The sequence below is a fragment of the Hippocampus guttulatus genome, chromosome 4 (assembly GCF_054856545.1).
Source record: "Hippocampus guttulatus isolate MCC_2025c chromosome 4, RoL_Hgut_1.0, whole genome shotgun sequence".
Lineage (NCBI taxonomy): Eukaryota > Metazoa > Chordata > Actinopteri > Syngnathiformes > Syngnathidae > Hippocampus > Hippocampus guttulatus.
The window spans coordinates 7411849-7425769 of NC_141264.1; positions in this window are offsets into that span (position 1 = coordinate 7411849).

Genomic DNA, 13921 nt, shown 5'->3' on the forward strand with positions numbered 1-13921 from the left:
TTCCCTTCTGTGATTTCTTCCTTTCTCAGATACAGCGCAGCAGCGCATCATAGTAACACAAAACAATAAAGACCTTCATGTAGGCATTCCCATGAGAGTATTCACACCTTATAAATAAAACATACACACTTGTAAAATAGAAATGGTTTAATAGTGCAGCTCTTGTGGAAATTGCCGTTTTTATTGAAAGAGGTTTTGATATTTGTCTCTGGCGATAATTTGTGGGTCTACACTAATTTTTGTCATGGGCCACCTCCCTTAGAAGGCCTTTATGACAGTGAAACCAAATACGTAAATGTTTAATCATTTTGTCAAGCTATTATGTCATACACAACAAACTGATAGATTCTTAATTTTGATATCAGAGGTCAAGGGTCGTAGTTCACTGTCATTTTTTCAAATTACTGTAAGAAGTCTCGACGTTATTTATTACACATGACAATTGAAAATGTTGGTACATGTTTTTACAAGGGTCCTGGAAGCTGAAGCATGATTTGCTTTGGCTTGCCGGGGAAAATAATGTGATGGTCCTGATCAGGCTTGAGTTTGACACCCCTGTCCAACAACAGTGGTTCCCAACCTTTTTGTGACACCATGAGTACACATGGAGCAAAAGAAGGGCCAAGCATTTGACAGGTTACCATATGAAGAACCAAGGCATAGCACTGACATTCGGGCGCATGGCCCTTCAGACCAATGAGTCGCTTCTCCATCTAATCAGTGAGGCGAGACACCCCGCTAATGGCGACTGAGGTGGGAAGCCCCACGCATCTATGGCGTTGCATTTCTCACTCCGTCAGAGCAGGACCGCGGTGTGGCCGAACAGCCCCAGCCAGCCTCTACACATCCGCTCCAGTAGCAGCCACAGTAGCGGGAGACACAATCGAATGTGCGCGCGGGGGTGCGCGGCCTGGCCTAATCTAAACCAAATCTTTTGACCACGATGGGATCGATGAAACACCTGAAGTCTGATGGTCGGTGCCGGCGGTGGGTGTGTCTGACTTGGTTACCAAGCTGCATGGACTGGCGTGATGTGTGTGAAGGTCTTGTCAGGCATGTCACTACTCTGTGACCCTATTTACTGCGGTAGAAACAGGCACCAGACTGGAATCGCTGCCGTCTCTTCTTGCCGTTCAGTCGGCCACCTCCGAGCTGCATCGGCTCCTCACCATGGACAGCTACAACTGGAAATGGACGGGGCTCGGGCTTGGGTTGGTATCACTCTGCTCCACGTTCCCAGCGTCTCTCCCTTAGTTGATTGTCCAAATGAATGGCAAGACTAATGCGTTCCTTCAGATAGGCTTCATCATCGTGGACTGCTGGCTCATCCTTGAATGAAGTCCACTGCGAAAAATGGTTTATAGGGCTCAGTTGTCGAACCCACTCTGCGCCACCAAAATACGAAATGTTGCGGGCTCGTCAGCAACTGACTGACTACCCTGTGCACAGTCCAATAATTGCCCTCCGGCTACCTTACCCCAGACCGGATGGTGAAACACCCGAGAAAGTCTGGGAAGGAAGACCAAAGTTCGTGGCACGCATTGCTCATGGTCATAGCCCAAGAACTTGCCAGTCAATAGACTCCTCATCAAAGCGATCTTTTAACCGTCCTTAGTATACGTGGATGGTTGCTGTTCAAAAATAAGGCTATGCATGTGTATAAATCGACCACACAACCCAGGCGCTCCTCCATAGCATAACAGGTGTGGTAATTTGGGTTCGCATTTAGTCATCGCAGGTGGGTACACCCTGGCAGTAGGCAGGCGAGAGTCTACTGGGAGCATACCTCGGTTGACTAAATACGTGACGCGTGACCCTAATTGATCGAACCGGTGGGTCAGCAGCAGCACGAGCGAGGAGTACTTCTGTTCCACCAATTGTCCTTGGCTGCCCAAAGCGTTCCTAATCGTGTCTGCGTCTACGGAATCCATGGTCGGATTATTCTTCAGGTTTCCAGAAAAATTCTACAATCACAGACACAGATAAGAGGTTTTGACAAAAATATATTTACTTACAAACAAACCCAAGACCGACAAAGTATAACAAAGGACTGTTGTAAGAAAGAACCAGGAGGTGAGAACAAACAGAAAATGTTTGCAAAAGGCAAGGAATGAGAAAAGCGTGAATTGCTTTCAACTCAAAGGACAAAAGAACAAGAAAGGGCAAAAGAATCCAATGTACGAAAATACAAACCAGGAATAGACAACAAGAAAATACTTGTTTGAAAAATACTATCAACAGACATGGTGAAAAGGACACTTGGAGAAAGAGTCGCGAGCAAGTCTTAATAATCTGACAGCCAGTTGTCGGCATGGCATGGCTTTTAAAGGTAACTAGCTAATGAGGATGATTAGTGTCAGGTGAGGCTCAGGAGTGAATGCCTCCTCTCCAGCTGGAGACTGAAAAAATCAAGCAAACAGGACAGGTTCGTGACGGAATTGTTTACAAAGTATCCATCCATCCATCCATTTTCTAATCCGCTTATCCTCGCGAGGGTCGCGGCTGCCCTGGAACCTATCCTAGCTGTCTTCGGGCAGTAGGTGGGGTACACCCTGAACTGCTTGCCAGCCAATTGCAGGGCACACACAGACGAACAACCATCCACACTCACACTCACACATTGGGACAATCAGATCATCAGCAACTCTGCGGAAGCCTCATATCAAACCTATTCATTTGAATCAGGTGTGACGCAACAGGGAGATTTGGAAAATATGCAGGAGAGTTTGACACCAAGGATTTAGACCAGGGGTGCCCAAACTTTTTTGACCTAAGATCTCCTTTTCGATCGGAGAACCTCCCGCGATCGACTCATTACCACGCACCTGCGCATACGCACACACTTGCACACGAATGCCATGATGAGCAACAGCCATAATGGCCCCTAAGATGAACAAAACAGAAATATAAAGTAGATGCGATAGTTTATGCGTTTGTGAAAAGGATTTCCTGCCTACCTTAGTGGGAGACCTGACGCGGTTACATGCGATGCACTTGTGCAGCCCGTTAACTATTGTAGCTCACGCATACTGTTTTAAAATGCTTCTCTCGACCCTCCAGAATGCCACCCGTTGCAAGTGCCATCTGTGAATTGTACATGAAACGAATTTTGACTGATAATAATAATAATAAAAGCTATATCACAACAGCTCTGATCGCATGCTGCAATTGTAGACCGCTGAGCGCTAACAACTTCCGGTGACGCAGGTCACGTGCCACCGTTAGTTATTTTATTCTTCAAATACTTTTTGTGAACGTGAAACGGATTGAATGATTGGGGTGCAGTGTGCATTAACACAAAAAGTATATTACTAACAACAGAGATCCAAAAATGTTTGGGTTTTTTTTCCTCTGGACCCCTCACGATCAACTTGGGACCAGTCCGTGAGCTACCGGTCGATCATGATCGACGTAATGGGCACCCTTGATTTAGAGCAGTGGTTCTGAACCTTTTTAGAGGTACCAAACCCAACCAGTAAATATGCACATTCACTCTTGAACCTTCTGCTGCGGAAGTCTCTCGCTGTTCATGTGTAGGCATCATTGCTGGTGACTACACTCGGTTCGAGGCACAAGACTGGAGACGTTTTTAATTTTTTTATTTTGGTCGCTACCACTGAGTCGCTGAACACCCGACGTGCCTCGAACGGAGTGTAGTCACCAGCAATGATGCCTACACATGAACAGCGAGAGACTTCCGCAGCAGAAGGTTCAACAGGTTATGGGCCCAGGTGGGTTCCAGGCACAGCGGCGCTCCATGGGAGAGGATTACCGCCACGATTTGACGGAGATGAGGCCCGCTATCACATCTGGGAGGCAAGGTTCCTAGCATACTTGAAAACCATCGGGCTAAAAGATGCTATCCTCGGGTGTGACGTAGCTGCGGGATCCAGCGAACAGGCCGCAACAGAAACCGAGTGGAAAAACGAACTGGCATATGCTGAACTGTGCGGCTGTTTGGATGATAAAACATTGACACTCATCCTGTATGAAGCACCAGAAGATGGTAAGAAAAGTCTGGAAATATTGAGACGCCATTTTGAGTCCGAAGAAAAGCCGCGAATTGTCGGGCTGTACACAGAGCTAACCAATATGCTAATGGCTAACGGTGAGGAGCTAGCGGACTATCTAGCACGTGTCGAGAGGCTAGTGGCTGCGCTACAAAGAGCTAAGGAGAGCCTAAGCGATGCACTATTGGTGGCTATGGTGTTGAAAGGACTCACGGATGAATACAACCCATTTTCTGTGCATGTGACTCAAACGAGGGAAGTGTTAACCTTTGCTGAATTCAAGACTAGGCTGAGAAGTTTTGAATGCACCCTCCGCTACCGAAGCAGGCTGAAGTAATGACCGCCAAGTCATTCAAGCCGAAGCCCAAAGAAAAAGACAAGAAATACGTCTTCAATGGAGAATGCTTCATTTGTGAGAATGTGGGGCATAAAGCAAGAGACTGCATGAGTAAGGATAAGAAACCACACAAGCGAAGGACAAATGCTGATAAGAACAATAAAGTGGCTGCAGTTATGGACGATGCGGAAAAAGTTTTCCGTGGCAGAGACCAAGCCAAATCTTCGAGGGAAGAAGAAGAAACAGTATTGCGCCGGGTGAGTGAATGGCGACCCAAGGGAGCGCAGCAATATGGACTACTCGTGGACAGCGGTGCTTCTGCCCACATAATCACCGACAAGACCGCATTCATTCGATTTGATGAGAGTTTCCGGCCTAAAGATCACATCATGCAGCTGGCTGATGGAAGACGGATCACCGGAAGTGTCGAGAAGAAGGGGGACGCACAAATCAAGCTGGCCGACAGCAATGGACGAGTAGTGAGTGTCAAGATTACAAATGCTCTCCTCATCCCAGGATACCCGCAGAATATCCTTTCAGTGGAGGCAGCAACTTCGAAAGGGGCGAAGTTCAACTTTGAGAAAAATAACAACAAAATGATTCTTTCAGATGGTACAATATGCAAGATGAATGTAAAGGACCGAATGTACTATCTTGACATTGTCACAGAAAATCTTGCATGCAGTGGAGACTCCTGCAATGCATCTTTAGACATGGACATGAAAACATGGCATGAGATAATGGGCCATTGTAACTATGGTGATATTGCTAAGCTTGAAGCTGTAGTAGAAGGTATGAAAATCAGTGACAAAACTAGACCTAACCAGTGTGAAACCTGTATTCAAGGGAAATTCACCCAGAATAGAAACAGGAAAAGTGATGTGAGAGCTAAAGAGCCATTAGGGCTGGTACATACAGATCTAGGTGGGCCTATTGACCCAGAGTCATTCGACGGGTACAAATATGCCATCACTTTTACTGATGACTTTTCTGGAGCTGTTTTTGTATACTTTCTCAGGAACAAAAAAATGGCAGTTGAAGCTACAAAGCAGTTCTTGGCAGACACAGCACCATATGGTAAAGTAAAGCGAATGAGATCGGATAATGGGACAGAGTTTGTTTCAAAAGAGTATCAATCTCTACTTCGAGATAATGTGATAAAACATGAGAGATCAGCGCCCTACTCCCCACATCAAAATGGGACAGCAGAGAGGAACTGGCGCACATTGTTTGAGATGGTGAGGTGTATGCTGATAGAATCAGGCTTACCCAAAGAGCTATGGCCATATGCAGCCAGAACAGCAGCAGTTACTGCGAAAGAACAGGGGAGACTCCTTATTTCCTTTTCACAGGAAAAAGGCCAGATTTGTCAAAAATGAAAAAGTTTGGTTCAGAATGCATGGTCTATGAGCAAAACAGGAAAAAGCTAGATCCAAAGGGCAAAAAGGGGACCTTTGTTGGTTTTGACCGTCATTCACCTGCTTATTTGATCTATTTTCCAGAGAAAAACAAGGTTCAGAAACACAGACAGGTCCACTTCATCACAAAGACCGTGACTGAGAGTGAGACGCAGACTGAGAAGACTCAACTGGAGGACCACTATGTAGAGTGGGTAACTATGCCTAAAGCAAGTCAGTCACAGACAGAATATGTAGGAAAAGATTCTGACCCAGAACCAGAGCTTAAACCTGACTGCGACACGGACCCAACCAATGGTACTGAGACTCCTCGTACTTCTGGTAGAGAAAGGAAGACACCAAAATATTTAGAGGATTATGAATGTGTAGTTAAAGGCAATGAGATCACAATTGATTACTGCTATAGAGCAACAGTGGGATTGCCACAAACATTCTACGAGGCAATGGCATCGCCAAAGTCAGATAAGTGGAGAAAGGCTATGATAGATGAGATGACTTATTTTAAAGAGAACGACACTTTCACCCTTGTGCCATTACCGGAGGGTAGACAGGCAGCGGGGGGAAGGTGGGTGTATGCTTTAAAGGAGGATGACAAAGGCAATGAAACATATAAAGCGAGATATGTAGCCAAAGGGTACAGTCAGAGAGAAGGACTATTCTGAGACATTTTCGCCGACCGCTAATCTGACATCACTGCGACTACTGATGCAGCTTGCTGCACAGTATGACTTGCTCTTAAACCAAATGGACGTGAAGGCAGCATACTTACATTCACCTATTGACTGCGAACTATACATGGATCAACCTGAAGCTTTTTGTGTGAAACAAAAGGATGGTGTACAACTTGGGTGTAAGTTAAACAAATCCATATATGGCCTCAAACAGTCTGGGAGAAATTGGAACATGATGCTCCATGAGTTTTTACTTGCGAACGAGTTTGTACAGAGTCAAGCAGACCACTGTATCTACACCAAAATGTCTGACAAAGAAAAAGTAATTTTGTTAGTGTGGGTCGATGATATTATTGTGGCTGCCAGCAATGAGAGATGTTTATGCGAGATCAAAGAGAAACTCAAGAGTAAGTTTAGGATGAAAGACCTCGGATGCCTCACTCATTTCATTGGGATTGATTTCAAGCAAAATGTGGGCTCAATCACATTAACCCAATCCAGATATATTGAGAAAATATTGGAGAAGTTTGGCATGTCTGAATGCAAAGCAAGAGCCACTCCAAGTGAAATCAAATGTGACCTGGCTCCAGAAGGGGACAAAACCGATCAGAGGAAATACAGAGCAATGCTGGGCAGCCTCATATACATCATGACCTGCACTAGGCCTGATATGAGCTGGATCTCAGTATATGTCTGATCCAAGAGAAAAGCACTTGACTGCATTAAAACATGTGTACAGGTACTTAAAAGGAACTAAGAACCAGGTACTATGTTACAAAAAGAGTGACACACAATTAGAGTTGGTAGGTTACTCCAATGCCGACTGGGCAAATGATAAAGAGGACAGAAAGAGCACCGCAGGCTATTGCTTTAGTCTGTCACAAGGGGGTATTGTCTCATGGAAGACAAAGAAACAACAGACAGTTGCACTTTCAACTTGTGAGGCTGAATATGTTGCACTGGCGGCTACTATTCAGGAAGCACTGTATCTTATACAAGTTTTGAAAGACTTCCATCCAGGATTTGAACAATCCACGAAGATATTCGAGGACAATCAGGGAACGATACGCCTTGCGAAGAACCCAGTGTATCGCCAAAGAAGCAAGCATGTGGACATTAAATACCATTCCATCAGGTCCAATGTTTTGCTGAAAAGAATTGTTTTGATGTATTGTCCAACAGATATTATGGTAGCAGACGTGTTTACTAAATCTGCTACAAAGGCAAAAATTGAAAAGTTTAGACCCTATATGTTCGGTAACTAATGCAATGTTAGTGTATGTGGCACCATCGAGTGGGGGTGTTGAGTGACGATGTATGCCACTGGCATTATGACTAAATGTTTGGTACTATTTTGTGTGGAGGGATACCGTATTATGGGGTGTATATAAATAAAGGGGGTGGAGCTTCCCTGCAGTTCGCTTCTGGCAGTGACGATGCACTGAGGCACGTCGGGTGTTCAGCGACTCAGTGGTAGAGACCACAGAAAAATAAGAAACGTCTCCAGTCTTGTGCCTCGAACCGAGTGTAGTCACCAGCAATGATGCCTACACATGAACAGCGAGAGACTTCCGCAGCAGAAGGTTCAATATTCACCGAACCCTTCATGAGTGAAAAATAGATTTTTTTTTTACTAATTCAAGATATTAAAAAAACACTTATTATAACATTTATTAAAACCAGAAAAAAAGTCAATAAAATTTCAAGCAATAAGTATACTTTTTCTTTTCTAATTGCACGACTGTCTGTGTCCTATGTGTTGTGTTGTGTTGTGTTATTTTTGTTATTTTGACTTCAAAATGGCGCCGCGAGAGTGGCTGCCTTTCCAGCAGCTCCTATATTTTGTTGTTCGACTTCTTCCTTTCATAACTTTGCTGCTGTAAATTGAGAATTTCTCCATTACGAGACTAATAAAGGCTTTCTTATCTTATCTTAATTGTACAACGTACTATCACGACAGTCACAACTCGGCAAACTAAATTTTCCACCGCACTGATTGGGCAAGCAATGTCATGTGATCATCTGCAGCCAATGATGGCCAAGCGGGCGTGTCATAACTAATTAACATGTTGAGTCGCGTGTGTCTTACCCACCATGGCAGAGTCTCCGTCGAACCCCTGAGTCCGACTCACCGAATCCCTGGGGTTCGATCGAACCCAGATTAAGAACCACTGATTTAGAGTGTTCTATTAACCTGCCCTGTATGTTTTTGGAATGTGGGAGGAAACCAGAGTACCCAGAGAAAACCCACGCAGGCACGGGGGAGAACATGCAAACTCCAAGGAATCGAACCCTGCACCTTTACAGTGTGAGGCGGTTGTGCTAACCAGTCAACACCGTGTCAAGTTCACAAAGTATTCTCGAAATAAATAATTTGACCATATTGAATAGAAAACCATAACAATAAAAGTTTATATGCAAATCAATACACATCCATAAAATATTTGACTCAAAGATTGAAGACATTCAGGTAAGCTTAACAGTGTTGTTTTACTTTAAATGTTTCCCACTTCAAATAAAAAGCATAAAGTGGACCAAGCAGGTCCATTTTATGCTTTTGTCTGTCAAATGACTTCGGGAAGCGATGGCGTCATTATCTCAAAACATTTCCACCTCCTTCCACCTCTCTCCATTGTCATCCTCTCGCTCCTCAATGGCATTTCTGGTGGTTATTGATAGTTTTGTTTGCACTCGAGTAGATTTCTGTGAAAGAAAGCAGATGTTTGTTTGTTTGTTGTTGTTGTTGTTTTTTTTTGGTACCACAACAATGTTTTCATAGTAATGTTGATCTGCTGCTCTGGCTGCATGACAAGGCTCCAGATTTTAGAATGTTTTTTTTTCTTTATACGGCTGCAACCTTTGTGCAATATTGTGATGTACTGTTGATCTTTTGCTCAGATCAGAAACTTGAAACTGTGCTCTCTGCAAACATGATGCTTTTTCAGAAATGATCACCTTTGAGGTCAATCTTACTTATCTTTTGTTCGAGGTTGGGAGTATGTGAGTATCTGAGCCAAAAATCCCATCCCTGTGTCTTTTTGTTCAGATGATTGAGGGACAGACTCAAAGAATCTCCCTCTGATAGACCAGATGGATTTTTTTTTCCTCATTTGCCCCTTGTGGTTTGCAGCCATGCAGGAGGGGTTCCGTGTTTTGGCCAGATTTCAACATGTTTGTATTTAAGGTAAAGTGAATTTAGTTTGTTCTCCACAATGCTCAGCTGCGCCTCGTGTTGCATGCATCAACGTTGTGTGTGAAGGCTTTTTCCTCCTGCCAAACACACAAGTCCATGGAAGATTTACCGTGTGTGACTGTGAATATTTGTCTATATGTGTCAGCCCTATGATTGACAGGTGATCAGTTCTGAATGAAACCTCGTTTCTCTACCTGAGCCAATTTAGGTAGGCTCATGATGTGGTCGAAAATGCCAAATCCAGTTGACTAAGTTCACAGCAGAAAATTTAAGGCAGACGTAATTAAATTAATGAAAACCTGGACTCACCCATTTTTAATTCAGTATGCTTATATTTATATTTTATATTTAGATTTATTTACATACTTTTGTCTTCTACTTTCTCCCTTTCATAATTTTGCTGATGCAAACTGGGAATTTCTCCATTGTGAGACAAATAAAGGTTTTCTTATCTTATTAATCATCACCATCTACAATGTGAGCGGTCAAGATGGAAGTGATAATGGCTGAACATTCAGTGCTTTTAGGTTTCAGTAAATTGATGTCCCAGTGCTCAAAGAGCAAATTTTCCGTTGGAAGGTTTTCATGGATACCGAACAGCATTCATCTCTTTTGTCCATTTGATGAGAGAAAATATGCCGTGTTCTCTCACTACTTTGTGGTTCAGTTAACACTGCTTCACTCTTATCGCGAGGTTTTCATTTGTGACCATAACGTCATCCCTCAATCCATCCATTATCCAAACCGCTTAACCTCACAACGGTCAGGGGCATGCTGGAGCGTATCCCAGGAGAGGTTAGAGTACACCCAAAACTGGTTGCCAGCTAATCACAGTGCACACAGATGAACAACCACTCGCGCTCACACTCACACCTATGACAATTTAGAGTGTTCAATCAGCCTGACCTGCATGTTTTTGGAATGTGGAAGGAAACCGGAGTACTCTGAGAAAACTCACGTAGGCACCGGGAGAACATACAAACTCCACACAGGAAGACTGGAGCTGGGATCGAACCCGGGAACGAATCGCCATCCACACTCCAAATCACACCTACAGATAATTTTATAGCATTCAGTGAACCAACCATGCATGTTTTTGAAATTTGGGGGGAAACCAGAGCACCCGGAGAAAACCCATGCAGGCACAGAGAGGCCAGGACCTTAAACATCCGTTTCATAACTGTGTTAAAGTATTTTTTTTTTGTTAGTTTAAAATAGCCTACCTGAACAGTTCTGCATTGCACTGTACAAAGGTACAATCCTGGTGTGTTTCTACACCTTTAGGCACTGTAAATCCATCTATTCATTTCCTTCCATTTTCTTACCCTGAACAGGGTAGCACAGGGTGCTGGAGCCTATCCCAGCTGACTTCGGGTGGAAGATGGACCATGCCCTGAAGTGGTCGCCAGTCAATGGCAGGGCATGTACTGTATATTGAGACAAACAGCTATTCATACCCACATCCACACTGTCACTGAGTGGGAACCGATCCCACGCAGCCCGCACAAAAATCAGGCAAGTGTACCACTACACCATCAGCGACATGCTAGATATCCTTGTTGTGGAAATATAAGCGAGTTGCCATGACTACCATTCTGCTTTTTCTTCTAATTGGGAAGACAAGAACTTCCACCGGAAATACAATAACCGTAGTCATGGCAACTAGCTCACGTTACCAAAACGAATTACAGTGCCTGTATTTAGTTTTAATTTTGCATGTTTTAAAAGTTACATTTATTTAGTGTATGTAAGTGTTTAGAACTATGGGAACAGAGTGTGGGTGTTTGTAATGACTTAATAAAGGTGTTGAAAAAAAAAGTCCACTTCTACTTTGTAGAAATTCTCCTATCGTGGGACATCATTGAACATCCATCCATCCATCCATTTCCCGAACCGCATGATCCTCACTAGGGTCGCGGGGGGTGCTGGAGCCTATCCCAGCCGTCTCCGGGCAGTAGGCGGGGGACACCCTGAATCAGTTGCCAGCCAATCGCAGGGCACACAGAGACGAACAACCATCCACGCCCACACTCACACCTAGGGACAATCTAGAGCATCCAATCAGCCTGCCATGCATGTTTTTGGAATGTGGGAGGAAACCGGAGCACCCGGAGAAAACCCACGCAGGCCCGGGGAGAACATGCAAACTCCACACAGGGAGGCCGGAGCTGGAATCGAACCCGGTACCTCTGCACTGTGAAGCCGACGTGCTAACCACTGGACTACCGGGCCGCCATCATTGAACATATTACGTGCAAAAAATTAGGATACACTGTAATAAATACTGGAAGTTGGGGGTTCAGACATTTGCATCACAGTCAGATCTGGGTTTCCACATTGGAAAAAAATATCAATGTAGAGTTTGCATGTTTTCTACTAGGTGGCCCGGTGGTCGAGTGGTTAACGTGTTGACCTCACAGTGCAGAGGTCGGAGGTTCGATCCTGGCTCCGGCCTTTCTGTGTAGAGTATGCATGTTCTCCCTGTCTCTGAGTGGGTTTGCTCCGGGTAGTCTGGTTTCCTCTCACATTCCAAAAACATGCATGGCAGGCTGATTGAACACTCTAAATCACAGGGGTCAAACTCAAGGCCCTGGGGCCAAATCTGGGACGCCGCATCATTTCATGTGGCCCGCGAAAGCAAATCAAACATGTCAACTTCCATCATGCGTGCTAAAATCTATACCGAAATTTAAAATTCTTACGTGTAATAAATAAAAGACATATTGTGACTTTTCTTGTTACCAACCCCCTCATTACAGTAACTTAAACAATGGTTGAATAAACCGTTATTATTGACTTTTTTATATCGTTTATGTGATGGGATATGGTCATAATGGTAACTAAAATGTAGCCCACGACAAAAATGAGTTTGAAAACCCCTGCTCTAAATTGTCCCTAGGTGTGAGTGTGAGCATGGATGGTTTTTCCTCTCTGTGTGACCTGCGATTGGCTGGCAACCGGGTCAGGATGTCCCCCGCCTACTGCCCGAAGACAGCTGGGATAGGCTCCAGCACCCACCACGACCCTTGTGAGGATAAAGTGGATCAGAAAATGGATGGATGGATGGATGATTACTACTATTAAATTGCACTTATACTTTTGGTGTTTAGGACGGTGTAATCTTTGGTCTGTATGTGCTTTGTGATTGGCTGGTGCCTATTCAAGAGTGTAGCCCACCTCTCACCCACTCAGCCAAAGCTCTAAAGTCAAATCATTGGGTGTCAGTGATGGCATGCACATTCAAACCCTGACAATTCAATCATTTGTCATTGCCACCAAATACACATTGTTGCTCCCTGCAACAGATAACACTAGAAAAGTGTCAACAATCCATATGAGTGTGAGTCACACTTCAGCCTTCTCTGCTGCCGATTCTGACAATAGGTGCTTTCTGTGAGTCTCCCGGTGAGTGCTGTGAAATCACAGCGCTGCCCCCAACTAATGAGATCAGGGTGATGGCAGGAGGACAAGGGGAAAGGGATAGAGAGCACAGGCCTAAATATTGATGGCAAATATTTGACAAAAGGTAAGACAGTTGAGCGAGGGCAATTCCCAGACCAACCTTAAAAGTGTGTGTGCACACGTACACGCACTGGCACTTCTCCATACTGAGAAACCTTGTGGGCATGTCTGTCTGTCAGTTCTGTCAGCCCGATGTTTTCGTCCTACCTAATTCGAACCTCCTCGTTACTCCCCTAATTTTTACACTGGTCATAGAATCTAATCAGTACACTTTATCCTTAAAAGGAATACAATTCTGGAACACTTGACAATGTAACACACACGCCGACTGTAGCATACTTGACTGCTCATTACTTGAAGATGTCAAGTGGAAATTAATTTGGATGGTATCCCATGGAGGCCTTAGAAAAATAAATTTTATACATGTATTTTCAGGGAGAAAAAAAAACATTGTGATATGAGGGAAGGAACCGGCTTCTGGTACAAAACTGCTGTCAATAATGTGCCCGATGAAATGATCTGGGTAAATGGGGAAACAGATTTTTTTTTAAGCCAAGTTACTTCTTACAGCACCTTAAAGCTGAAAACAAACCAAAAAAAACTGGGGCTTAGAAAAAAATGTCTTACCGCAATGAGGACCCTGAGGCCTCCAGCCTGGCAAATCAAGTGCAACAGATGATCAAAGTTCTCCCCCAGCTGGAAAAAATGTGAACTGCAATAACTTCTTTTGATTTTATGTTGGCTTTTTAAAAACCAAAATATATATCATATTATTAAAAAAAATACTTAATATTTAAGATATTGTTAATTTTTTTGTCTCAAAAATGATA